A 27,574-nucleotide genomic window follows, 5' to 3' on the forward strand; every position below is an offset into this window, starting at 1 on the left:
CTGGGTTTGGGGTGAGATTCTTGACCTACTGTGTTTTAAGGAACAATCAATTAATTGTTCTCTACGTAGTTTTCTCCTTTCTAAAATGAGGGTCCTACTTTGCCATCACCATAAGGTATGTGAAAGGCCAGACGTTACCACATAATGCTTTATGATGTCATTTTTGAGATATTATTGACATATAGCATGGTAGGAGTTTTAAATAATTTATGTATATATTGCAAATGATTCACAATAAATCTAGTTAACATCTGTCACTACAAAGAGATAATTTTTTTTTGTGATAATAAATTTTAAGACCTACTCTCTAACAACTTCCAAATATACAATACGGTCTTGTTAACTATAGTCATCATGCTATACATCACATCCCCAGGATGTACATCTTATAACTGGAAATTTTTACCTTTTGACCACTTTCACCCATTTTTCCTGCCCCCCTGCCTCTGGCAACCACCAATTTGTTCTCTGTATCTATGTACTTATGGGTTCAGCTTTTTGTTTGTTCTTTTTTTTTTTTTTTTTAGATTCTACATCTAAATGACATCTTGTCTTTTTTTGATTTATTTCACTTAGCATAATGCACTAAAGGCCCATACATATTGTCACAGGATTTCCTTTTTTATGGCTAAATAATATTCCATTATATATCTCTACCTATATACTGATAGCTCACATTTTCTTTACCCATTCATCCATTGACCTTTAACTATTTCTGTGTTTTGACTATTATAAATAATGCTTCAATGGACATAGGGGTACAGATACCTTCTTGAGATAGTGATTTCATTTCCTTCAGATAAATACCCAGAAGTGGAATTGTTGGGTCATCTGGTATTTCCATTTTTAATTTTTTGAGAAATCTCCATATTGCTTTTCACAGAGGATCTACCAAGTTATAGTCCCACCAACAATGCCAAAGTATTCTCTTTTTCCACACCCCCACCAGCACTTCTTAGGTCTTGTCTTTTTGGTACTGACCATTCTAACAGGTATGAGGTGGTAGCTCACTATGGTTTTGATTTGCATTTCCCTGATGATTAGTGATGTTGAGTATCTTTTTATGTACCTGGTCATCTACACATCTTCTTTGGAAAAATGTCTACTTAGATACTCTTCCCATTTTTTTTAATTAGGCATTTTATTTATTAGAAGATTTCATTTTTAAGTCATCTTTACATCCAACATAGGTCTTGAACTCACAACCCTGAGATCAAAAGTCTCAGGCTCCACTGACTGAGTCAGCCAGGCACCTACTCTGCCCATTTTTCAACCACAGTTGTTTTTCTGTTGAGTTGTAGGAGGTCTTTAAATAGTTTGCATATTACCCCCTTATCAGATACATAATTTGCAAATATTTTCTTCCATTCCGTAGGTCACCTCTTCATTTTGTTGATGGTTTTCTTTGCTATGCAAAAGATTTTTAGTCTAATGGGGTCCCACTTGTTTATTTTTGCTTTCATTCTTTGCTTTTGGTGTCTAAATGTAGAATATAAAGGATGAAGAAAGAAATACCATGTAAAATATAAAAGATGAGTGCCGTCCTCTCGTTATTCCTTGAGTTACACTTTACTCATGAATAAAGAATACTACTGATAGTAATAATAATGGTCAACTCAAAACATGGCTAGAGGGCATCAGTCAAGAATGGCATAAAGCTCTCATGTTTTCCTCAGATAAGTATCTTGGATCTATTGGCTTTTAGCTATATTTCTTTGTATTATTATTTTTTGTGGCTTCCCTGGGAATCACAATATCATCCATCCTTAACTATTTGTTGTCTATGTACAGTTAATTTGCCATTTCAGGTAAATTGTGGAAATGTTGCATCCATATAAGGTCATATCCACTCTCCCTTCCTTTATGCTAAAGTAGTTGGTTGTATTACATCTCTGTGCCTTACATATCAGAAATTCACCCATTAAAGTATACATTTCGTTGGTTTTTAGGAGATTCAGAGAATTGTTCAATCACCACAATCAATTTTAGAACACTTTGATCACACCCAGAAGAAACCCCATACCCATTAGTAGTCACGTCCCATCCCTGTGCCTATCCCTGTCCCAATTGCAGGCAACCACTAATCCACTTTTTTTAAAAAAATTTATTTATTTAAAAAAAATTTTTTTTAAGAGAGAAAGTGAATGAGAGCAGGGGAGGGACAGAGGAAGAGAGAGAGAATCTCTCTCAAGCAGGCTCCATGCTCAGTCCAGAGCCCGACATGGGGCTTGATCTCACGATACTGGGACCATGACCTGAGCCAAAATCAAGAGTCAGACACTCAACTGACGGAGCCACCTAGGCGTCCCAAAAGGTCTCTTCATTTTTTTCCTGTTATTCATATTGGATAATTTTTGTTCATCTGTCTTCAAGTTCACTTGTTATTTTCCTCCACATCTCCATTCAATTCCTAAGTGTGCAGTTCATTTTTTCTTAATTTCAGATACTACATTTTTTTTGGTTCTAGAATTTTCATTTCATTCTTTTTTATTGTCCCTATTTCTCTGAGGAGACCTCCTGTCTTTTTATCCATCATCCTATGCATCCTGTAGGTTAGTTATAAGAACTACATTAAAATTTTTGCTTTTTATGGGGCGCCTGGGTGGCTCAGTTGGTTCAGCGTCTAACTTTGGCTCAGGTCATGATCTCACTGTTCCCGAGTTTAAGCCCCATGTCAGGCTCTGTGCTGAGCCTGGAGCCTGTTTCAGATTCTGTGTCTCCCTCTCTGTCTCTGCCCCTCCCCCACTTGTGCTCATGCTCACTCTCTCTCTCCCTCAAAAATAAACATTTAAAAAATTTTAAAAAAATTTTTGCTTTTTATTTCCACCATCTGGTTCTTTTTGGGGTCATACTCAGTTGATGTTCTTTTCTACTGAGAACACATGCCCCATTTTCTTGATACTTTGTATGTTGAGTAATCGTGGATTGCATCATAAACATTGTGAATATTAAGTTGTGTAGATTCTGGCTGCTTGTTATTTTCCTCTGTTATTTCTTTCACTTTAGCTAACCATTATATTATGGACTTGAACTCCAAGCTGTTTTTTTGGGTGGGAACTGCAGTCTCAGCTAGCCTCTTTTATTTTCAAATTACTTGCTTTGTGTCTCTACCTTGGATGCATAGTGTAAGAGTCAGCCAGAGAGAGGGAACTTCCAGAATTTGGAAATTTTCTAGATCTCTCCTTGTGATGATTCCCCCACTCTTTTTGCTTTGCTCTGGTTTCCCAGGCCAGACAGACTCTGTTTTTTTCAGAGGCACCCTGCTGCTTTGCACCACTGCCCTTGGCCTGCTTAAGCCATGAACATGGGGACTACATTTACACAGCTCGCCTCTTAACCTCCCCCAAGTGTGTACTCCCTACTAGAGTCTATCTTTTGTTCACTCCCTAGCATCTCCAGATTTTTGGATTATGTCAAGACCCAAAACTGTTTTCTGCAGGCAAGTCATCCAATAAGGTCTTATTACATCATTCCCAGTAGGAGAAGACATATCAACATTCATAATGTGGAAAGTGGAGACACTCCAGGAAGCCCCACTATTGAAAAGACACTGAGAATGCACTTGAGAATTGCTTAAAACCTCAGCCATTTTTCTAAAGAATATCAACCAACATTTTTCTCTTCACTAAGAAATACCATAACCATTTAAAGAGCACTTACACCACCCTTAATGACTAGACTCAAAGTTATAAAATAAATAAGTTATTTTGACAGAATTTGGTTTTCAGAAATTCATCTGGCTATAGATTCATTTTCCAAAATTATCCCCAGTGCACTTCAAAGATTGTAGGATAGGTTGGGCCTCCCATATTTGTTACCCTGAAAGTTGCTGGTCTATAGTTTCATAGAAGTGCATGAAAGAGGGTTTAACCTAGTTTGCATTTATGGGGTCTGCTCACATACTCTTACCCTGACCTCTCTCTTTTTTTCTTAATGAGATTTAAAGCAACCCTGGAACTTTGTGGCTTAGGTTCTATCCCTGCTGGTTATTTTCCCTCTGAAGCCATGACCTTCCATAACATTATAATCATTTCCATAGTCACTAACTTGTGATTCACAAGCTGGGAAGTAATACTTTTAGATGAAAGATGCATAGCAGGAGACGGGTCCTAGGAAATAACCCGCTTTTAATCACATGTCTCTCGTAATAGGACACAAAAGATAAATAAGAAATATGAAAAATATAAATTAATAGGAATTTTACTCATTTTCTTTTTGGCCTCTGTATTTTTTTCACATTGCTGACTTTTATTTTTTATTAAGTACACCCTGGTGGATCAAACAGGGAAAAAGCATGGAGTCTATCTTAATAGTTTGCCAACAGCTTCAGTATCCATTTAGATTAGCGCAATCTTCATCATGGTAAAAAAAAAAAATACAGAAACAAGGTTCCAAGTTTGCTGAAATGTGAACAAAAGTTATCTCTGGTAAGATGGGGTTAAAGAAATTGATACTTTCATCTTTTTACTGGCAGGAAAATATTTTTAAGATCATGATCCTTAAACCAAAGCCAGAATCAGGACCATCCAAATGAAAGGGTACTAAATCAGAGTTAGGTTGTAGGCTGTGGGAACATGGGCTTGCCAGGACCCTGTAGGATTGGTGTAAGAACACAACAGTGCTATATTTACTTTTTCTAGGACCATCCTTCTGGTCATTCTTCCTCTCTCCCCTTATTCCTGTCTTTGCAGATTCATTGCTTTTAAAAAATCCTTGGACAGCCATTTTAGTGGTTCTAGAAGAGAGAAGAGGCACTGTTCTAGGCTTTGAAACTACAACAGTGAACAAGACAGAAATTTCATGCTCTCCAGAGCTTATGTTCTAGTGAGTTGTTAGTGTATAGCCAAGTAGAGACTCGAGTCAATTTCAGATAATATTCGGTCCTAAGAATATAAGAGAATAGGGGGAATATGACAGAATGCAACAGATGCAGGGCGGGTGGGGGGGGGGTGGAGGACCACTTTGGGAAAGGTCAGCAAGGAGGTTCACCCAAGGTGATGACATGCGAGTTAACACAAGCTGTGGCAGGAAGGAACTAGCTTCAGTAAGTTCTAAGAGCACAAATCAAATTCGTGGTGTGTTTTATAATAGATGGTATCAAAGAAACAAGAGCAAGTGTTGTCCGTGTTTAACAGCTTAAGGAAATAAACCAATAGATCTACAGTGGTTACTTCTGGATGTAAATTAAAATCTGGGAATCCATTTGGCACTGAATAGTTTTCCCTATTTTTAATAGTGAGAAAAAGATTTTCAAGGACTCAAAATCTATCTAGACGGAGATACACAGACCAAAGCAAAAACAACATTAGACCACTATAAGCAGTGCTTAACCAGCTCAAAATAATTGAGCACAGTGGATTGGAGGGAGTCCCAAAACACAGATTATGACAGACAGAACTTCAGTAGCCAGGGAGAGTGCGGTAGGGTCAGGCAGGCAGGGTAGAAGTCTTTTCTCTGTCGTAGTCACATTCATGTCAATGGGGGCCACAGGGACAGCTGCCTCTCCAGGGAGCCTTGAGAGGACAAATGCTGCTTTCTGGAGGGAGTTACATTCTGCACCCAAAGAGGAGAAAGGCTCACAAGGCGCTTCTAGAGAGAAGCAAGGTATAGGAAGAGGCTTCCTGACAAAGAAAAACCTGCTGGCACTTCTAGGTTCACGACACGTGCAGAAGTATTTAGTTTAGTTTAGTTTAGTTGATTTATTTATACATTTGAGACAGAGAGGGAGAGAGAGCGAGTGAGTGAGCAGCAAGATAGGGCATGTGCATGTGTGCAAGCGGGGGAGGGGCAGAAAGAGAGAGAGAGAGAGAGAGAGAGAGAGAGAATCCCATTAGGCTCTGTGTGGTCAGTGTGGAGCCCAGTGTGGAAGCTCGAACCCACTAACTTTGAGGTTGCGACTTGAACCGAAACCAAGAGTCCAATGCTCAACCCACTGAGCCACCCAGGTGCTCCAGAAGTATTTTAAATATAAATCCTTAGTTTACCAAAGCCTATTTGTCTTTAACTGAAATCATAGCTTTTTAAAGGCAATGTAAGTAAAGAAGACATGAACTTCTAACTAAATGAAAGTATATGCCATGCCAATAAAAGATATTCTTGTCTTCATTTTTATTTTATATTTTGCCTCTGGTTCTAGGAACCAGGGAACAAAATTGGAAAAACAAAACATATATCAGTTTGAAGCTTATGCTTGGCTAGAGTCTAAGAAAAAAAAATTACAAGGAATTTGAGTGGAAGTCTAAACTTAGACAAAGAGCCCAACATTTCAGTATAGAAGCGAAAAAAATTCTTTGATCGAAATCAGATTTTTATCCCTCCTACCCTATGTGTCAATCATGATGGAAAAGAGGCTGACAATCGCAAATGGTTAACCCCATTTTTATACACTGCTCTCATGTGCCACAAATCCTGAGCAATGAGCCAAGCACAGGACTTTTTGGTCATGGTCAAGAAGGGTGGACCAACTAGGAAGCTATGGTATCTATGGCTTAGGACTTGTCCCATATGATGTTTTGAGCCTGGTTCCAAGCAGGGAAGTTGTTGATGATGCTCTGTGAGGACAGTCCAGCTCACCAGGGCCACTGTGTAGACTTATATAATTGTTGCACAGTGGCCTCAGATCAGCAACCCATAGACCCAATATCACCATGTTGGACGCACCTGGCTTGGGCCATTCTTCTTTGTTAAAAATTGTTCTAATCTTTAGAAATTGGAAGAATAATCCAAGTTTCAAGTTTCTGCATTTTTTTTTTTTTTTTGAAAATCAGAAAATCTGGCACCTCTGGGCCTACATTCTTATATGATCATACGTGGCAGGAAGTGGTATTGGCTGCTCTCAGTTGAATGCAATTCCCACCTGTCCCCTGATACTCATTTACATTATAGTATATGCACTTCTTTAAAAAAAATTTGTTTTTTAATGTCAGCACAGCACAGAGCCCAACATGGGGCTTGAACTCATGAACTGTGAGATCATGACCTGAGCCAAAGTTGGAAGCTTAACCCACTGAGCCACCCAGGTGCCCCTCATATGCACTTCAGTTTGCTCTTTCTGCTGAAGCTAGGGCTGGACTGAAATAGCCTTTTTCACTGTGGCCCACGATGCTTGTCATAAACAGTGGAGACTTGGCTTGTGGCCATTTGAAATAGCCAATGTTCATGTACATGTTAACTCGATCTCTCTGCCGCTTGATCAAGAAAGACATTTCCTGCTTCCACTAGAAACTGAGTATACAGACTTTAAGAACACTTGAGAATGACCTTCAGGTGGGTGAGTAAGTTTTAGATCAATAAAAAAGAAAGCATTAATGAGAAATCTGTCATCTTATTTCCTTCTGTGTGACTCTTCTCTTTCTTAAGGACATTTTTGTTCTTTATTGTATCCCTTGGGGGATTTTAAAAGCAGTATTTGGGAGGGAGTTTCAAGGAAGAGTCACAGATTTTAATGAGAGGACTTAAAAAATTTAATCAAGTACCAGAGATCATTTTTTAACCAGATTTCCTGGTCTGAGGGTGGCTGGCAGGTGGCCTGGAGTCAGGCAGGCAATCATTAAGGGTGGGGATGACTCACACATCGAGGGGTGTGGAGAAGATGACCCAAAACTTTGGAAAATATAGTATTAACTCACATTAGAGATCAGCCCCAAACAAGTGTACTTTTCACCCCTACTCCCCTCTCTCTGCTCTTACACTGTGTTGAACTCTATCTCTAAGTGTATGTGGGGCTTTCTGAAGTTATTTATGGGCAAGGAGAGTAACACTTTACTCTTTACCTTTTCATATGGTCAGACTCCTAGTTGAAAATCACCATGTGTGCAATTTTATAAAGCAAAAGTCTCTTTCACACAAGCTTGGATCTCCTCTCCTTTATTTATACTATGCAGTAAAGCAGATATTCCCTGACTCCCTAAAACGTAATAGTTCAAGCTTGGAATGGAATATGGACTCCAGCCTAGATGTGGATCTGGGCCAGAGCTACCTGCTTAGATTCTTCAAGGAAGGCAAACCCCTCATGAATACACACCATGATAAACGGGCCATTTTAGTGTTCCCAGGGTTATTTGTAGGTAGGACAATAAGAAAATATCCCTCTCCTGATTTGTTTTTTAAAGTTTCTTGCCTCAGAGTTTCAAGTACCAATAGTTATTAATATTTCTATTAGTCATTTTGTTATAAGTTATAACATACTTAGCTACTGAGAGGTAAAATTTAGCTCTGAAGGGAGTCATGTATGAGCCATCTTGCAGAGATGAGTATACTGTCAAATTAGAAAAAAACTTTCTGTATTAAAGAAAATACATGAAAACTCTTTAGAGCATTTCCTTAAGCTAACAAAAGCCCACAAGAGTTTTTCATTCATTCAATAATCAACAAATATTTACTATCTTCTTCATTTGGGGACTTGGGGAATTGAGTGGTGACCTAAGGTCCTTGCCCTTAGGAAACTTCTAAGGGGGCAGAGTTGAGGGTGGGGAAATGGAGATGCACTCCAATAAATACAAAGAAGAAAATAAAGCAGGTAATGGACAGGGAAATGACTGGTGGGAAGTGGGATGTTTAGATTAAGTGCTGAGGAAAAGCGTTTCTGAGAAAGTGATATTTGTGTTTATTCCCGAATGAAGAGAAGAAAGCCACCATGGCAAGTGCCAGTGAAAAGAATTCTGGGAAAAGAAGTGTCAAATGCAAAGGCCTTAAAGTTGGGGAGGGGGAAGAATTGTCAGAATTAACAAAAAGAAGGCCAGACTGGCTGGTGTGAAGGTGAAGAGTGGTGCAAAACAAAGTCAGCAAGGTAGGCAGGCCTCCATCATACAAGGAAGCCATCATAGGGTTTTTCACAGTAAAGGTATGCATCTTTTGGGGGCTGGAAAACCCCACTCTGCATGCTAAACCTGGCCCTCTGGATGTTTTGCTAAATAAAGTTTTATTGTAACACAGTCATGTTCAATCGTTTATGTATTGCCTATGGCTGCTTTTGTACTACAATGGCAGAGTTGTGTGGCTGCTACAGAGAGTATATATAGCTCATAAAGATAAAAATTTTTAAAGGGCTGACACTTTACAGAACAGGTGTACCAGCTCTTGCTTTACACAATGCATTAAGGCATTTTTGGATGGTGCATTTGGTCTATGTGAAACTGTCTACCTCACTTTCTCAAAAAACAGGGCAGCCTCACTTTCTCAAAAAACACTAGATATTACTGCTAAAATAGCAATATTTAAGAAAATAAAAACTTGCCTGGAAACAGGGATCAGACTCACCTGTATCAAGTGAGTAAGTAAATTACCTAGCTAAAGACTGCTTCATGGCAATAAGAAGTTAACTCATACAGCAAGAGGTCTGTCATCAAGTTTGATTATTTTAGTGGTACAAGATTGTCATCAAGGATCCAGCTGCTTGCCATCTTTATGCTGCCCTCAGGATGTGGGAAAGCTCATTCCTTGTGGTAGCAAGATGGCCATAATGGTTCCAGGAGTCGATGCAGACAAGACAGAAGATATCTAGCAACAAAATAGGTTGGGTACTCCCTCATGCCTTTTTACTAGGGAGGGAAAATTCTTTATGGTCCACTGCTTATGCCATCTAATTATATCTAGATTAGCTAGGTTAGCCTGGTAAGGAGAATGGATTTACCATGGTTGACTTAGGTTAATAAATATTCATCACCTGGATGTCTGCACACATGCATGGAGAGTGAACACTGGAACCAAGTCAGGCTCTTGCCAGCAAGGCAGGTAAGTGGGAAAGGTTGAGAACTGGGCAACCAAAGGAACTGCTGAAGGGTCTTTGTATAATGATCCTATGTCTGATATTACTCAGAGAGGAAATGTTAGAGGTTGAGATGGGCAGAGAAACAGAAAGTAAGCAAATCCTCCCATTGGGATGTGGGTTGGTAGTAGGGAACTGTGGCTGACTGCACAGTGCTTTCCTTTCCTGCAAATGTCATCTACTGCTTTCACAACAGGTTGAGTAAGTCATTCCCACATGTGGCTAACTTGCTCTCAAGGCAGCATCTACAACATGTTTGGCCTCTCTGGTGACTCATTTTTCTGGACAGTTCTTTCCTGATCTCGAAGAAACCACAACTGTTTGAAAAGGGACTTGTTTCAATAGAGTTTTGCAAGTAGAGGCTTGATACCATATTGGGCTCCCCCTTGGCTTCCCAAACCGGTTCTTCCCAAACACACCCCTAGTTATTTGTATCTTTCACCTCTCCAACTGGCTGGAAACCACAGCCTCCTTTAATTGTCTACTTCAGGGTGTTTGGTTTTGTTTGTTTGTTTGTTTGCTTTGTTTTTTGGGGGTTTTTTTTTGAGGGGGTGGGAAAGTACCTTTGCTTCTTTGGCCTCATGTTTATTTCCTACACATTTAGGGTACCTAGTCCCTGGCCCTGGGGGAGCTGAAAGTCTGGTTCCCAGGATGCTGAATTCATTGCTATATGAACAACATTTTTTGTGACAGCTGTTAAATGGAGAATTGTTAAAGGTCACGAGAGCTAAAACCCAACAAAGACCAGACCAGAGAGAACTGTCTTGAAGACTGAGTCTTGCTGTATTCCATGAATTTATATAATACATCAATCTTTGTTTTGTCTGGTTTTGTTTTTGGTAGGAGCTATTATACCAACAGGGAAGGGGCTTAAATGCTGTGATATTTGTGGAGGACTGGCCAAGGCCAAATCATATCACTTCTGACACAAAGTCACGCAGATTGAATTGACTTCTGCAAAGCACAGGCTATATAGGTTCAACCTTCTATGAGATAGACTACCTGATTTCTCATCTATGGAGAAAGATTATTCTTTCTGACCTCAGGAGCTCTCACTCACACCTTCTTCTGCTCATTCACTTGTTCTGTACTGAGAACACCTTTTGTGTGTGAAGCATGGTATTTGGCACTGAAAAGGCAAACAAATAAGGCATTCATTAAGCACGGTTATAAGCCAGGTGATTAAGGCAGTGTCCATGCCCTCAAGGATCTCACAGTCTAGTAAGGAAGACTGGCCTCCAAACAAGTGCCTAGAACACAGTGAGATGACATTGAAAGGGCATAGGCTTGCAGTGAAGAGCATGAACTTGAATGCCAGATTCTGGAGGTGAAGTGCATGACTTTGAGCAAGTTCCTGAGCATCTGTGCACCTCAGTTTTGTCATCTGTAATGTGAGGATATGTGAGGGTGTACGCAAGTGAGTTACTGTGCATAACAAAGGAGAATATGTCTCTCCATTTGTTACCAAAGGAGTTGGCACAGATCAAGTATTCCAGTGTTCCCAACTACACACTGTTTTTGCATGCTACAATAGCTGCAGCACTGCCAGATAGCTTGGTGGCTATGTATATAAGTGGTTTAGAAGCCAAACTCTATCACCTCATGTTCTGAGAGCTTGGGAAGTTTCTGACCCTGCCTGTGCCTTAGGTTTCTCCTCTGTAAAATGGAGAAAACACCTAAGTCAAAGAATGGTTGCTAACACTTAAATTATGTAATATACATAAAGCTTTTGGTATGATGACTGGCCCATGTAAACTCAATAAATGTTAACTATATGACTGTAATTGCTGTGGCTACTAAAACAACAAAGACAACAATAGGTAGGGCCAGAACACATTTTGCAAAAAGAGGGACACTCAAAAACGGGTGTCATTGGTTGCAGGGGCAGGGGTCAAAGCCATCAGCCTCCATGGCTATAAAAACAACTCTGCACCTGTTTTCTGGATCATGGATCAGTGGCATCTTGTTTATGCAGTTTGGACAGATTATTAAATTATGGAAAATGTGAGAGTAACTGCCTCTTTATTTTCGTGGGATAGTACAGAGTGTGACAAATACAGGTTCCTGTTTCCCTCCCTCCTAAATGGCCCAAATTCCTTAGAAGTTTTTTTTTTCCTTCTTCAAGTTGCAGAATACACCTTCAAAAACATTGAGGTACATATACTACTGTACCAAGACCACTAATGCCCTCCCTCCAAGCCCCCATAGTCCTGCTTGTCCACAAAACTGTAACTTTAGTCTATGGGCAGCTCTGTGCCCTGGCAGAAATAATAGGAAATAGGTGGGAAAAAAGCAAATGACTGATGAGCAGGATGACAGGAGAAACCTACAGATGATTTTGTGCTCTCAACATGCTCATAGCCTGGGAGGTAACTCATTTTCCTTTCCAGAAGTGTTATCACCAAGATGGCGACACAGCGTATACTCCATCACCAGTTTTCTTTACTATATTTTTGGCTACTACTTGGAAATAGTACATTTTTTTTTCTTTAGGGGATAACTCTTTCTCTGTTCTCAATTCAAATACTTTAGAAGAGTGAACCCCACTGCAAGGGGTTCACAAGTGGTGTCCATATGGCCCAGGACTAAGCACACCAGAGAATTCTTTTCTGCTAGCCTTGGTTTAGGAAGGGGCACTGGCTCAACTCACGCTGACAGCAGTCAAGCTGAGGATTCTGGTCCTCTCTTTCAGGTCATACTTTATCTTGGAAAGATATAAGCCTGCAAGTTCCAGACACCAGCAAGGCATAACTAACAATCCAACAGATTTAATAGAGGCAGAGAAAAGGCAAGAAAAATAAGGCATAGGGACATTATTTAAGTTCCTGAAACCACCCAAACCCTGGAATTTTTATGTATGTGGGCCAAGAAATTCACTTCTTTGCTTAAGCTGGTTTTACATTCAGTTTTCTATCTTCTGCAACCATGAGAATCCTGATGCACTCAAAAACCATTTAAAACCTGCAGACAATGGCAGGATACCCCCAGCTAAGTCACCCATAGGTTAAACTTCTTGCCCAACTAAAGTTTGCAGAATATAGCAGAAAAGTGTCCAAAATCACTTTGGCAGCTCCAGGGAAAAGTACCAAAGAAACACTAGCCAATACTCTGCCACCAATTATGAGTGTACACTCGAAGCCAGTCAGTGACTTACTCTCATGTCCACATTTCTACCCTCACACATCATAATATACACATGGCTGCTCTTCCTGAGAGGACACACAGAGAAAGGCACTGGTGTTGGCCCAAGTTAGGCCCTGTCCCTGGAAAGTAGTCTTCAAATAAGACTTTATACCCAGAAAGCGAATTGTTTTCAGAAACTGCATGCTTAATTCCTCTGAAAAATGAGTAATTTTTATTCTCAAGGCCGCAATGGACTATTCTGGAAATGAGAAGCACTGTCTGACTTTAGGATTGTTTTTAGAATCAGTATCACGTTTTACTGTATTGTTTACACCAAGTTGTCTTAATTTCCTAATCATTATTTAATTGTTAAGGGTCTTCTTTCAGTGATGGGGGCGGGGGGGAAGCAGTTATTTTGTGCTTGGCTTATGTCAACTGTGTCACATTTACTATATGCATTCATTGTACAGATGAGAAAACAGTCCGAGGTAAAAACTATTATCTTTGAGGGTTGGAAATTTGACTCAAAGCCCTTAAATACTACTTTACCTTCTTGGTATGTGCCCTTGTATGACATTTCTAAGACAAATGAAAATGACCATCATTTACCTAGCAAAATACTAGCCAAGAAAAGAGTTACAGAAACCCAGATTTTCTACCTTGAGAAAATGCACATTTGACTCACTGACTGAATGCCAAGACTCACTGACTCAAGACTGAAATAAAATAATTACAAAAGAGCCAATTTTCCAACTCAAATTGTTAAGGACTATAGAAAATTAGAAAAGAGAATGTTGATGATAGAAGACATGAATCCTAAAGTCTGTTAACTATCAGAAAAAACAAGTAGAAGACAAAGCAGATACTGGAGTCAAGATTCTGTGTTCCACATTTTTCTATCTTTAAACATGAAGATCTCTCAGATATACCCTTAGTAATCTTACAATTAGAATGTTTCATGTACTTTGAATACTGTTTTGGGGACATAAAATACTAGGAGAAAACAACTCGATTTACTGATTATGAATTCCTTACAAAGGGAACACAACTTGGCTAATTCTATCTGACTTTTAGCACCAATTCTGCCTAGCCATCATCTTACCTTTGACTTTACCAACGGTAGCAAAATTATTCTTTCATAGATTTCAATCCTCAAATGACATCCTTAACACAGAGAGGCCAATGGGCATCAAAAAGTTGAAAGCATGGAGGAGGGAGACAGCCAAGATGGCAGAGCAGCATGGAAGTTTTTTGTGTGTCTCACATCCATGAAATACAGCCAGACCAACACTAAACCATCCTAAACACATAGAAAACTGATCTGAGGATTAACACAACAATGTGCACAACCTGAACCACAGAATTGAGCAGGTACATGGCACGGACAGGAGAACGTGAGGAGCAAGAAACCACTGAGGGCAGGGAGGTGCTTTGCGGGTGGAGAGAGGACGGAGAAGGTGGGGAAAATATGGGAAAAGCACCCCTCCCCAAAAGCAGCAGGAGAAAAAGTGGAAAATTGGAAACAGATGCAGGGACTGAACTAAAAAGGGAGAAAGGAGAAAGGAGAAATGAGAGGGTTTAAATTCCATTACGACTGTAAACAAGGGGAGGGCAGAGTCTGCAATTCCGCAGCTCAATACCTGGCGGTGCTCTGGTGGGAAAAGCGAATCCCCAGGAGCAGAGTGGGGTCTGGGAGCTTCTCAGTCCACCCGGGGAGAAGCAGTTCCACTTCTGGAAGGGCATTTGGTAGAGGCTGTGAGGCACCCTGGGCCCAGCATACCCCCACAGAATGGCCACATTCGCTGGTGCTGGAAGAAGGTTGTTAAGGGTGAAGCCTGGTGCCAGATGGGTGTTGTGATTTTCCATAATCCCTGAAACACTGCTGCTACACTGTCTTGTGAACTTTTTCTGGGGTAGGCTGGCACCTGGCCGCAGTCTCTGGACATCGGCAGCAGCATGGTCTTGTGAATTTTCCTGGGTGCGGCCGGCATTCAGCCATGGCTCAATGAGACCCTCCCACAGAGGGGCAGAACAGGTCAAAGCTGCAGACCCTCAGAAGTAAGGGGTCAGGGAAAACAGCCGCATCTGAGAACAAACGGAGGAGAGAGGTAGTACCTGGGGCTTGGTCATGGACAGTGTAAAAGCAGGGAGTAGACGAGAGCTGACGACAAAGGGCTGGTGTGCGATTTCTGATTGGGGAGAACGGATTTCCGATACTAGAGACTGGGTAGCTGGGTAACGCCATTTTCACCGCTCCCGAGCTTGCGCATACGCACCTACAAGTGTCACAAGAATCTACCCCAGTAGGCTAGCAGCACCATCTGGTGGAGAGTGGAGCCATTACACTAAGCGCTATCCAACTGGCTAACCTCGCTCTTCAAGAACACAGGTCTCACCTCCTGCTTAGTTTATGGACGATAAAGTGCTTCATGCTCTGACTTCTAGGGGAAAACAAAATAATTTCAGTTGCGTTTCAGTCTGTTAGCAGGTCCATCTATTCAATTTTCTTTCTTTCTTTTTCTTTTTTCTAGTATCTTTTTTTCTCTTTTTCCTTTCCTTTCTTTTTCTTGAATACAGAGAGAGAAAAAATCATTTTCATTTTCAATCTTTATTAAATATATTTTTATTTAATTTTTTTACTATATTTTTTACTTTTGTGTAAATTTTTCAAATTCTATTTTACTTTCATCATTTTATTTTAGCCTATTTCAGTGTACTCATTTTTTCAAATTTTCAAACGGTTTTTTTTTTAATTCTTTCCCCTTTTTTCTCTAATCTATCAAGCCAATTTCAACACCCAGACCAAAACACACCTAGGACCTAGCATCATTTATTTGATTTTGTGTGTGTGTGTGTGTGTTTAATTTTTTAATTTAAATATTTTTTAATTTTAATTTTTTCTAACTCATTAATTCTTTTTCTCCCTTCAAAATGATGAAACGAAGGAATTCACGCCAAAAGAAAGAGTAGGAAGAAACGACAGCCAGGGACTTAACCAACACAGATACAAGCAAGATGTCTGAACCAGAATTTAGAATCACAATAATAAGAATATGAGCTGGAGTCAAAAACAGATTAGAATCCCTTTTTGCAGAGATAAAAGAAGTAAAAACTAGTCAGGATGAAATAAAGAATGCTATAACTGAGCTGCAATCACGAATGGATGCTGTGGCGCAAGGATGGATGAGGCAGAACAGAGAATCGGCGATATAGAGGACAAACTTATGGAGAGCAATGAAGCAGAAAAAAAGAGGGAGATGAAGGCAAAAGAGCACAATGTAAGAATTAGAGAAATCAGTGACTCTTTAAAAAGGAACAACATCAGAATCATAGGGGTCTCAGAAGAGGAAGAGAGAGAAAGGGGTAAAAGGGTTATGTGAGCAAATCATAGTGGAAAACGTTCCTAACTGGGGGAAAGACACAGACATCAAAATCCAGGAAACACAGAGGACTCCATGAGATTCAACAAAACCCGACCATCAACAAGGCATATCATAGTCAAATTCACAAAATACTCAGGAAGGAGAGAATCATGAAAGCAGCCAGGGGAAAAAGTCCTTAACCTACAAGAGAAGACAGATCAGGTTTGCAGCAGAACTATCCACAGAAACTTGGCAGGCCAGAAAGGAGTAGCAGGATATATTCAGTGCACTGAATCAGAAAAATATGCAGCCAAGAATTCTTTATCCAGCAAGGCTGTCATTCAAAATAGAAAGAGAGATAAAAAGTTTCCCAGGCAAACAAAAATTAAGGGAATTTGTGACCACTAAACCAGCCCTGCAAGAAATTCTAAGGGGGACTCTCTGAGGGGAGAAAAGATGAATAAGTAAGTAAATAAATAAATAAATAAATACCAAAAGCAACAAAGATTAGAAAGGACCAGAGAACACCACCAGAAACTCCAACTCTACAAGCCACATAATGGCAATAAATTCATATCTTTCAGTACTCACTCTAAACACCAATGGACTCAATGCTCCAATCAAACGACATAGGGTAACAGAATGGATAAGAAAACAAGATCCATCTATATGCTATTTACAAGAGACCCACTGTAGACCTAAGGACACCTTCAGATTGAAACTAAGGGGATGGAGAACCATCTATCGTGCTAATGGTCAAAAAAAAAAAAAAAAAAAAAAAAAAAAAAAAAAAAAAAAAAAAAAAAGAACAAAAAAGAAAAAGAAAGAAAGCTGGAGTAGCCATACTTATATCAGACAATCTAGACTTTAAAATACTGTTATCAAGAGATGCAGCATGGCATTATATCATAATTAAGCCGACTATCCACCAAGACAACCTAACAATTGTAAACATTTATGCACCAAATGTGAAAGCACCTAAATATTTAAATCAATTAATCACAAACATGAAGAAACTCATTGATAGTAATACCATAATAGGAAGAGACTTCAACACCCCACTCACAGAAATGGAAAGATCATCTAATCAAAATATCAACAAGGAAACAATGGCTTTGAATGACACACTGGACCAGATGGACTTAACAGATATATTCAGAACATTTCATCCTAAAGCAGCAGAATATACATTCTTCTCCAATGCACATGGAACATTCTCCAGAATAGACCACATACTGGGACACAAATCAGCCCTCAGCAATACAAAAAGATCGAGATCATACCGTGGATATTTTCAGACCACAAAGCTATGAAACTTGCAATAAACCACATGAAAAAAAAATTGGGGAAGGTAACAAATACTTGGAGACTGAAGAACATCCTACTAAAGAATGAATGGGCTAACCAAGAAGTTAAAGAGCCAATGAAATGGATGCCAGTGAAAATGATAACACCACAACCCAAAGCCTCTGGGACACAGCAAAGGCAGTCATAAGAGGAAAAAATCCAGCATCCAGGCCTTCCTAAAGAAGGGAGAAAGATCTCAGATACACAACATATCCTTATGCCTTAAAGAGCTGGAAAAAGAACAGGGAAGAAAACTCAAAATTGGCAGATGACAGGAAATAATAAAGATTAGAGCAAAAATTAATGCTATCGAAACCAAAACAAACAAACAAACAAACAAACAAAAAACCAGTAGAACAGATCAATGAAAGCAGAAGCTGGTTCTTTGAAAGAATTAACAAAATTGATTAACCACTAGCTAGTTTAATCAAAAAGAAAAAGGAAAGGACCCAAATAAATAAAATCAAGAATAAAAGAGATCACAACCCAAACAGCAGAAATAAAAAAAAAATAGTAAGAGAATATTATGAGCAATTATATGCCAATAAAATGGGCAATCTGGATGAAATAGACAAATTGCTAGAAACATATACACTACCAAAATTGAAACAGGAAGGAATAGAAAATTTGAACACACCCATAACCAGCAAAAATCAAATCAGTAGTCAAAAATCTCCAAAAAAAAAACAAGAGTCCAGGGCCAGATTACTTTCCAGGGGAATCTACCAAACACTTAAGGAAGAGTTAACGCCACTCTCTTGAAGATGTTCCAAAGGGGCGCCTGGGTGGCTCAGTCGGTTGAGCGTCTGACTTCGGCTCAGGTCACGATCTCATGGTCCGTGAGTTCGAGCCCCGCGTCAGGCTCTGGGCTGATGGCCCAGAGCCTGGAGCCTGCTTCTGATTCTGTGTCTCCCTCTCTCTCTGCCCCTCCCCCGTTCATGCTTTGTCTCTCTCTGTCTCAAAAATAAATAAACGTTAAAAAAAAAAAAATAGTAATAGAAGGAAAACTTCCAAACTCACTCTATGAAGCCAGCATTACCTTGATTCCAAAATCAGATAGAGACCCCACGAAAACAGAGAACTCTAAACCAATTCCCTGATGAAAGTGGGTGCAAAAATCCTCAACAAGACTTAGCCAATCAGATCCAACAATACATTAAAAAAATTATTCACCACGAACAAGTGGGATTTATACCCGGGATGCAGGGCTGGTTCAATATCTCCAAAACAATTAGCATGATTCAACACATCAATAAAAGAAAGGACAAGAATCATATGATCCTCTCAGTAGATGCGGAGAAAGCATTTGACAAAATACAGCATCCTTTCTTGATAAAAACCCTCAAGAAAGTAGGGACAGAGGATCATACCTCGAGATCATAAAAGCCATGTATAAACAACCCAATGCTAATATCATCCTCAATGGGGAAAAAATGAGAGCATTCCCCCTAAGGTCAGGAAAAAGACAGGGGTGTCCACTCTCACCACTGTTATTCAACGTAGTATTGGAAGTCTTAGCCTCTGCAATTAGACTACACAAAGAAATAAAAGGCATCCAAATCAGCCAGGAAGAGGTCAAACTTTCACTCTTCACAGATGACATGATACTCTCTATGGAACACCCTAAAAATTCCAACAAAAAACTGCTAGAACTGATTCATGAATTCAGCAACGTTGCAGGATATAAAATCAAAGCACAGAAATTGGTTGCATTTGAATACACCAACAATGAAGCAGCAGAACGAGAAATCAAGGAATTGATTCCATTTACATTAGCAACAAAACCCATAATATACCAGGAATAAATCTAACTAAAGAGGTGAGAAATCTATACACTGAAAACTACAGAAAGCTGATGAAAGAAATTGAAGAAGACACCAAAAAGTGGAAAATGATTCCATGCTCCTAGATAGGAAGAACACATTTTGTTAAATGTTGATACTACCAAAAGCAATCTACATATTCAATGCAATCCCTATCAAAATAACACCAGCCTTCTTCACAGAGCTAGAAAAATAACCCTACAACTTGTATGGAACTAGAAAAGACCCCGAATAGCCAAAGCAATCTTGAAAAAGAAAACCAAAGCAGGAGGCATCATGATCCCGGACTTCAAGCTATACTACAAAGCTGTAATCATCAAGACAGTATGGTACTGGCACAAGAACAGACATGCAAATCAATGGAACAGAATAGATAATCCAGAAATGGACCCACAAACGTATGGCCTACTAATCTTTGACAAAGCAGGAAAGAATATCCAATGGAATCAAGACAGTCTCTTCAGCAAGTGGTGCTGGGAAAACTGGACAGCGACATGCAGAAGAATGAACCTGGACCACTTTCTTACACCATGCACAAAAATAAACTCAAAATGGATGAAAGACCTAAATGTAAGAGAGGAAGCCATCAAAATCCTCAAGGAGAAAGCAGGCAAAAACCTCTTTGACCTTGGCCGCAGCAACTTCTTACTCAACACGCCTCTGGAGGCAAGGGAAACAAAAGCAAAAATGAACTACTGGGACCTCATCAAAATAAAAAGCTTCTGCACAGTGAAGGAAACAATCAGCAAAGCTAAAAGGCAACCTACAGAATGGGAGAAGATATTTGCAAATGACATATCAGATGAAGGATTGGAATCTATAAAGAACTTATCAAACTTAACACCCAAAACACAAAGAATCCAGTGAAGAAATGGGCAAAAGACATGAATAGACACTTCTCCAAAGAAGACATCCAGATGGCCAAACGACACATGAAAAATGCTCAACATCACTCATCATCAGGGAAATACAAATCAAAATCACAATGAGATACCAACTCATACCTGTCAGAATGGATAAAATGAGTAACTCAGGAAACAACAGATGTTGGCAAGGATTCGGAGAAAGAGGATCTCTTCTGCATTGTTGGTGGCAATGCAAGCTGGGGCAGCCACTTTGGAAAAGAGTATGGAGGTTCCTCAAAAAACTAAAAATAGAACTACCCTATGACCCAGCAATTGCACTACTAGGATGTGCTGTTTCGAAGGGACACATGCACCCCAATGTTTATAGCAGCACTATTTACAATAGCCAAAGTATGAAAAGAGCCCAAATGTCCACTGATGGATGAATGGATAAAGAAGATGTGGTAAATATATACAATGGAGTATTACTCGGCAATCCAAAAGAATGAAATCTTGCCATTTGCAACTACGTGGAAGGAACTGGAGGGTATTACGCTAAGTGAAATTAGTCAGTCAGAGAAAGACAAATATCTAATGACTTCACTCATAGGAGGACTTTAAGAGACAAAACAGATGAACATAAGGGATGGAAACAAAAATAATATAAAAACAGGGAGGGGGACAAAACAAAAGAGACTCATAAATATGGAGAACAAACAGAGGGTTACTGGAGGGGGTGGTGAGAGGGGTTATGGGCTAAAGGGGTAAGGTACATTAAGGAATGTACTTCTGAAATAATTGTTGCACTATATGCTAACTAATTTGGATGGAAATTTTAAAAAAAAATGAAGGCATGGAGTAAAACTACAAAAGCAAAGACCATGGGGTGGGCAGGTACACAGTGGATGACTTGATCTCCATGTCTGTAGAGGAAGCCACAGAATTTCTGGAAACAACACAGTTGAGCCCTGTGTTGTGAGCAAACTCCTGCTTCCTCTGTGCCTCAGTGGTCACATCTTTTAAATGGGCCCCGTGATGTACTAGTACACTGCCTCCCATATTCCAGTCCTTCTACCTGTGTAGGAGCAGATAGCTAACCAAGACTGAGAGTCTAGGAGAAGTTTACATTGTGGTCCAAGCTGTGAAATGTGGTTTCAGTGGCAGGACCTCTTGGGAGACACCTGTGGCCAAAAGGTTTTCTGCTTTGTATACACTGGAGCTCATTTATGTGTGTAGGTGTGATGACTCAGTTATATATGTACAGTGCTGTTTAACTCCCTTTCCATGGGTTTTAAAGCTAAGTATTTGAAAGGACAATTTCTTAGTTAATGTGTTCTCCCTCCATAGTGAGCTCTTAAGAATCTGGCCTGGTGCTCCTATGTTTTCGTGGTATGGCTTTAAAGAGATCACCAGAAGATCATCGAAAGCTGCTCTTGGGTACACATCTCCTGACCAGTGATTCTGAGATTTGGGTGAATACAAAGGTCATACTGGACAAGTAATCTTACCGATCAGCTGAGCTTCATTCAAATGACAAGACGGGTTGGGAGGAAGGATTTGAAAAAATGTTAACACGCCATGTGACACTTTAGCTGAGCTTCAAGTCTCATGAAGATATAGATCAGAGCTGTGTGCAGCAGGGGTTGGCAGACTATCGCCCATGAGCCAAACCATCTGTTTGTGTATGGTTTACAAACGAAGAATAGTTTTACATTTTGAATGGCCACATTTTATATGGGTATATAAATACTTACCTAATACCTTTGATTTTAGCTCCTTGCCTGAAAAAGCTACAGTGACTATTTGATCCTTGGAGAAAAAGTTTGCCGAAACCCTGCTTTCAACCATTTTAACATCACAGTCTGGCACGATGCCTGTTATGAGCATTAGGTTGAACTGATATTTATTGAATTCAGATATCCAAAATTCAGTTTTGACTATGGTTCAGTTCCACAGTCCATGTACCGTACATGAACCATCTGCCCCAACTTGGCCAATGATACACAGGGAACTTTTGTAGATGCTTATGGGCAAGAGCTTTCCAATGAAATGACTGCATGAATGAGGCCCAGAACTACTACTAATGAAACAAACAAGAGGAGAATGGGGCCAAGAAGATAACAAGGAAAGGGTACTCCTTGATCAAGGCAACTCTACCTCTGGTTCTCCTGTCAAATGAGCTAATCAATAGGTCTCTGTAAAATAATTATTTATTAGTTGCTTATTTTATGGCAGGCATTGGGTAAGTGTTTCATGGACTTTATCTCATTTTATCTTTAAAATAACCTGTGGTATACTTCCATTTGTTTATAAGGAAACCGAGACTCAAGATTTAAAAAAAATCACCTTATAGCTAGTCAGTGACAGAGATATGATCTGCACTCTGGTTCTACCTTACTCAGTTCTCTGTTCTTCATATTTGATATTGTGGCTTTCAACTATGAAAACTGCTCTACGCACAACACTAGAGAATATGCTCAGAAGGAGAGGCTTTCACAATTTCTTTGCACTTAGCAAATTGAGAACAAAATATTTTCCTCAATGTTCTTAGTTATAAACCAACAGTATTAAAATTGTTTTCTCATTACATGGTCTGTACAGGACCTTCATTTTTTTAAAACATAAAGACAGAATATCTTTTATTAATAGAGTCAGGTAGTTATACAGCTCTTAAGGTGTCAGGCATCTTGATGATTTTTGGTACACTGTAAAAAGTTTTATTACCATTTAAGCACTTGGACACGCATGCTTTCTACAGATGAAAACCCGTGCTGGGGAGGTTATTTTACTAAAAACAATGATGTCTTTTAAAAACCCATTTCTGTGCATTTATTATATTGAATATTAAAGTTACTTTGTTTTCTTGGGCAAACACAAATAAGAAATGTCACACTGTCAAGTTAATTCCCGGGAAATGCTTTGGCACTTTCATTGTGAATAAGCTCTTTCAAGTGATGAGGGTGGCATTTGGTAATTTCCTGCTGAAGCAGGCACCAAGTGGCATTCTAAGGATGAAAACAAGGGTTTTCTCTGGGAGAATCTGGCTGATCAACATACCTTGTAAACCACGGGAGGGAGGTGAAAAAAAATGGCTGTCACCTCAGAGTGACTGATCAATGACACCCAACACCAAATGCTTTGATTTTCTACACACCAAATTCAGGCAGAACAGCTAGATCAGAAGTGTGCTAAGTGGAGCCAGAATTTGTCTTTTGTTTTTGCATTGGAATGAAACTCTCATAGCCACATGGTACTGAAATGTCATCGGGCATCTCTCTGGCTGGCTCTAGGGAGAGTTGGTGGTTTTCACCCAGTTCGCAGAGCACAGTGCTTCCCACACCAGAACTGTTCTGTGTTCAACTCAATTTTGCCAAACATAAAATAAGCACTGGTAAGAATGCATTAACCTTAAGAGCTGAATAAATCAGTCAATGGCATTTATTTGTTGCCCACTGTGTTTAGTCTTGGGGGTGTGTGTGTATGAAAGGCACAATTAAAAGAGAACTCATGGGTTCTAGGTATGGAAGATTTCATGAGCAAAAATGCCAACTATAAAATTTTAAAACCTGAAGAGAATTTGGAAAATCATTTTTGAAACTATTTTCTAGGGAACATAAGCTCTGTCTTCTGAGGTCAAATGAGTTTAAAAAGTGCTTTGTTGGGGGCACCTGGGTGGCTCCAGTTGGTTAAGCATCTAACTTCAGCTCAGGTCATGATCTCATGGTTGGTGAGTCTGAGTCCTGCTTCAGGCTCTGTGCTGACAGCTCAGAACCTGGAGCCTGCTTCAGATTCTGTGTCTCCCTCTCTCTCTGACCGTGCCCCATTCACGCTCTGTCTCTGTCTCTGTCTCTCTCTCTGTCAAAAATAAATAAACGTTAAAAACAATTAAAAAAATGGCTTTGTTAACAGGTTTATTCCTGCAGGACTTCATAGCACCTTGAACATGTTAATGAACATGACAAATCTCCAAGTGTGGACTGTAACTGGTAGCATTCCCAGACTATTGGGACCAAATTTGGGAAATACTGCCTAGAAATTGTTAGTTGATGTTCATCACTTTATAAATGAAGCTAATGAGGTAAGGTGACTTATCCAACATCACACGGCTCATTATTGGTCAACAGGAGCAGGACTTAACTCTTTTCAGTTTGTATCTAGTGTTCTCCAGTTGACGCTGCTTTATGACGTGGTTTCATACAGTATGCATTTTTGAACAGCCGCTCCTTCTCTCACTGAATCAACTAGATGTATCAGCAGGTAACAGATGAGGGTAGTGAAGGAAGATGAAAGATTTAGACAATAAGAACTCTGGCCTTGAATTTCCCTCTGCTTCTTGGGAATGGTTTGCCAACTTATTCTCTTTGAGCCCCAGTTTCTATGCCTGACTAATGGTTAATAAAGGCAGCTATCTGGCTGAATCTGGCAGGTGGAGGCCAGATTATCTAGATCTTATGAGCTCTGACTATGAGATGAATCTTACTCCAAAGGCAATGAAACCCACTGGAAGAGTTAAGAAGGTCAGGGTTGGGAGTGCATCCAGAATGGAAGCTCTTTGAGGAAGAGGGTTCCTTTTCCTCATATCACCTGTTCCAATGCATTATACTAAACCAATGTTTCATAGATAACAAATGGCAACACAACACAAAACATGCATAGAAACATTAACAGCTTTCCCATGCTGCACATACAAATCTGCCTTCAATGGTTTCTGTTTGCTGAAAAAACTATGTATTTTGAATAGGAACACCTCTCTATTTCATGTTTTACTTTGTATTGGAATTGAAAACATCAGCATGTTGAAAAATAATCTGTCTGCTTAACTGGCTTGGCCCAGGAAGGTAATTTATAGGGTTCAATAATATTGTTAAAGGTGATTCCACTTTCCTAAGATGGATTGCTTTTCCGGGGCTTTGGCAGGTTACCCATTTTATAGACTTTTAGGTCAGAAGCATCAACCTCCCCAGGACTGGATATAGAGTTGCTTGGTTACCTCGTTTGAAGGATGGGAAAAATAAATTTACATGCCAGGAATTTCATAAAGTCATTAATTTCACTCTGCCCCTCAAAATAAACATGCCAGCTTTAATTTTTCGTGCAACTGGTTTACCTACATCCAAAAGTCCATGCAGCCTTTCTTGGGAGACAGATATCTTAAATCAGAACAAGCTTGGTCCCACACAATTCCACAGAGCTGGGTTCCCAGCTCATCATGGCTGGCAACGCAGATAAAGAGCAAAAGTACAGAAGAGGGACTTTTATTTAGTTTTGTTTGCCTTCAACACAATTTCCACAGGCAGTCATAACCGTTTACAGCTAGAAACGGTAATGACTCTACAACCATTCTGAAGCTTCCAAAATACTCTTACAAATAAAAATAAATGATGCAATAAGTACAATAAGCCTTTGGGGAAACTAACCATAAAGGACACTGAAGTGCATACAAACATATGCAGCTCGACCCTGCCAAGAGCACATTCCTTTTGAAGACTAACCAAGGATCTTACACTTCAACAATCCAACTGTTACCAACAGACCTCAGTGCCACGAGAGGCTTTGTTGTTAAACCACAATCTTTCATTGTCCCTTCAAGACATCCTGAAATATTCTCAACATCTGTAAGATGTACCACATTAAGCACAACAAAGGAAAAACAAACATGCTCCTGCAAACAACATTATGAAAAATAAGTACATGACACCGCGACTCTCCTAGTTTTAATTAAAGGGGAAGCCAAGGAAGGAAATTGATATTTTTAATTTGTTTTTTAAGTTTTGATGATGTGACCTAACTGGTATATGTTGTTAATGCTGTAATTAAAGTTATGCCAAATAGCCAAACACTGAAGTGTCAAGGAAAATGCCACGGAACAATTTCCTATAAAGAAAAGAAGCTTAATTAAAAGTGACTTAATTTTCATCCTTTGGGAACCTAAATGTTAGAATTAATGGCTTTTGCAAGGTATGTATCTTTCAGATTAAAAAAAAGAAAAACTTTTTTAAGGAGTGGATCTGGGATTTTGTAAGTTGAGAGTACATGAGCTTTATAAAAAACTTGACTGTTGAGGTGCCTGGGTGGCTCAGTCGGTTAAGTGTCTGACTTCAGCTCAGGTCATGATCTCGTGGTCTGTGAGTTTGAGCCTTGCATCGGGCTCTGTGCTGACAGCTAGGTCGGAGCTTGGAGCCTGCTTCAGATTCTGTGTCTCCCTCTGTCTCTGCCCCTCCCTCACTCATACTCTGTCTCTCTCTCTCTGTCAAAAATAAATAAACATTAAAAAAAAGTTTGACTGTTTTCTTGGGGTTGTAGATGTTTGCACAAAACTGAGTTTATATGCCACACAGACTAGCCGCGAATACTATTCATAAAGCGACTAAGTTTGTGCTGGCCATGTTCACCTCAAATCTTTGCATCCTGTTAACCTGGGTGGCAGACAGACTCTAAAAGGTCTCCCCTGGCTCTCATCTCGTTCTGTTCATGCCTTGGTGTATTTCCTTCCGAGTGAGCGTGGACAGAACTTGTGACTTACTGCTAAGCAATAAAATATGGCAAAGGTTACAGAAAATAAGTCATTAAAATACCCTTGATTATGTCTGTTTTACAAGGAGCTCCCTCCCTTGCCGGCTTTGAAGAAGCAAGTTACTCTATGGTGTGAGCTGCCTGTGAAGAGGGCCATGAGGCAGTGAACCGAGGGAAAATGTCCCTGGATTCAGCCAGAAATTGAGGCCCTCATTCTGACAGCTGGCAAGGAACTGGATTCTTCCAAGAACCATGTGAGTTTGGAAGTGGATCCTTCTACAGTTTAACCTCTGAGGAGAACCCAGCCCTGGTCAACACCTAGACTGCAGCCATGCAGATGACCCAGTAAAGCCTTAGGCCTTTTTAACACTGTGGCATGGGAAGTCAATGGGAGCCCACTTTGCACTGACAGTGTACCCCCCAAAATCGTAGGGTGGTTAATACCAGTAGTGTTATCATTGAACAATGGGCAATGGAGGATATGGTTGCATGCTTCTCCCCTTTCTCCTTCAGAAAGGCAAGAAAGTATCAGGGGTAGACAGACTAGCCTGTGCTAGGACCAGGCTAGATGCATGGAGACAGGTGGGACAGGGAAGCTTCCAAGCAGACACAACTTGGAAGCGAAGGCAAAGATGTCTGAGGGAGTGCAATTTGAGAGCAGTTTCTCAAACTTCTCTTGGGTACTTCACACTGCCATCCTTTTGGTGGATGCCTTATTTTACCCCTGCCAAGTGACCCTGTGCCCTGTGCCTTGGCACTCTTAAAGAGACCCAGCCTGCCTTGGCATTCTCTGGA

Source organism: Panthera uncia (genome assembly GCF_023721935.1).
Source record: "Panthera uncia isolate 11264 chromosome A1 unlocalized genomic scaffold, Puncia_PCG_1.0 HiC_scaffold_17, whole genome shotgun sequence".
NCBI classification, from domain to species: domain Eukaryota; kingdom Metazoa; phylum Chordata; class Mammalia; order Carnivora; family Felidae; genus Panthera; species Panthera uncia.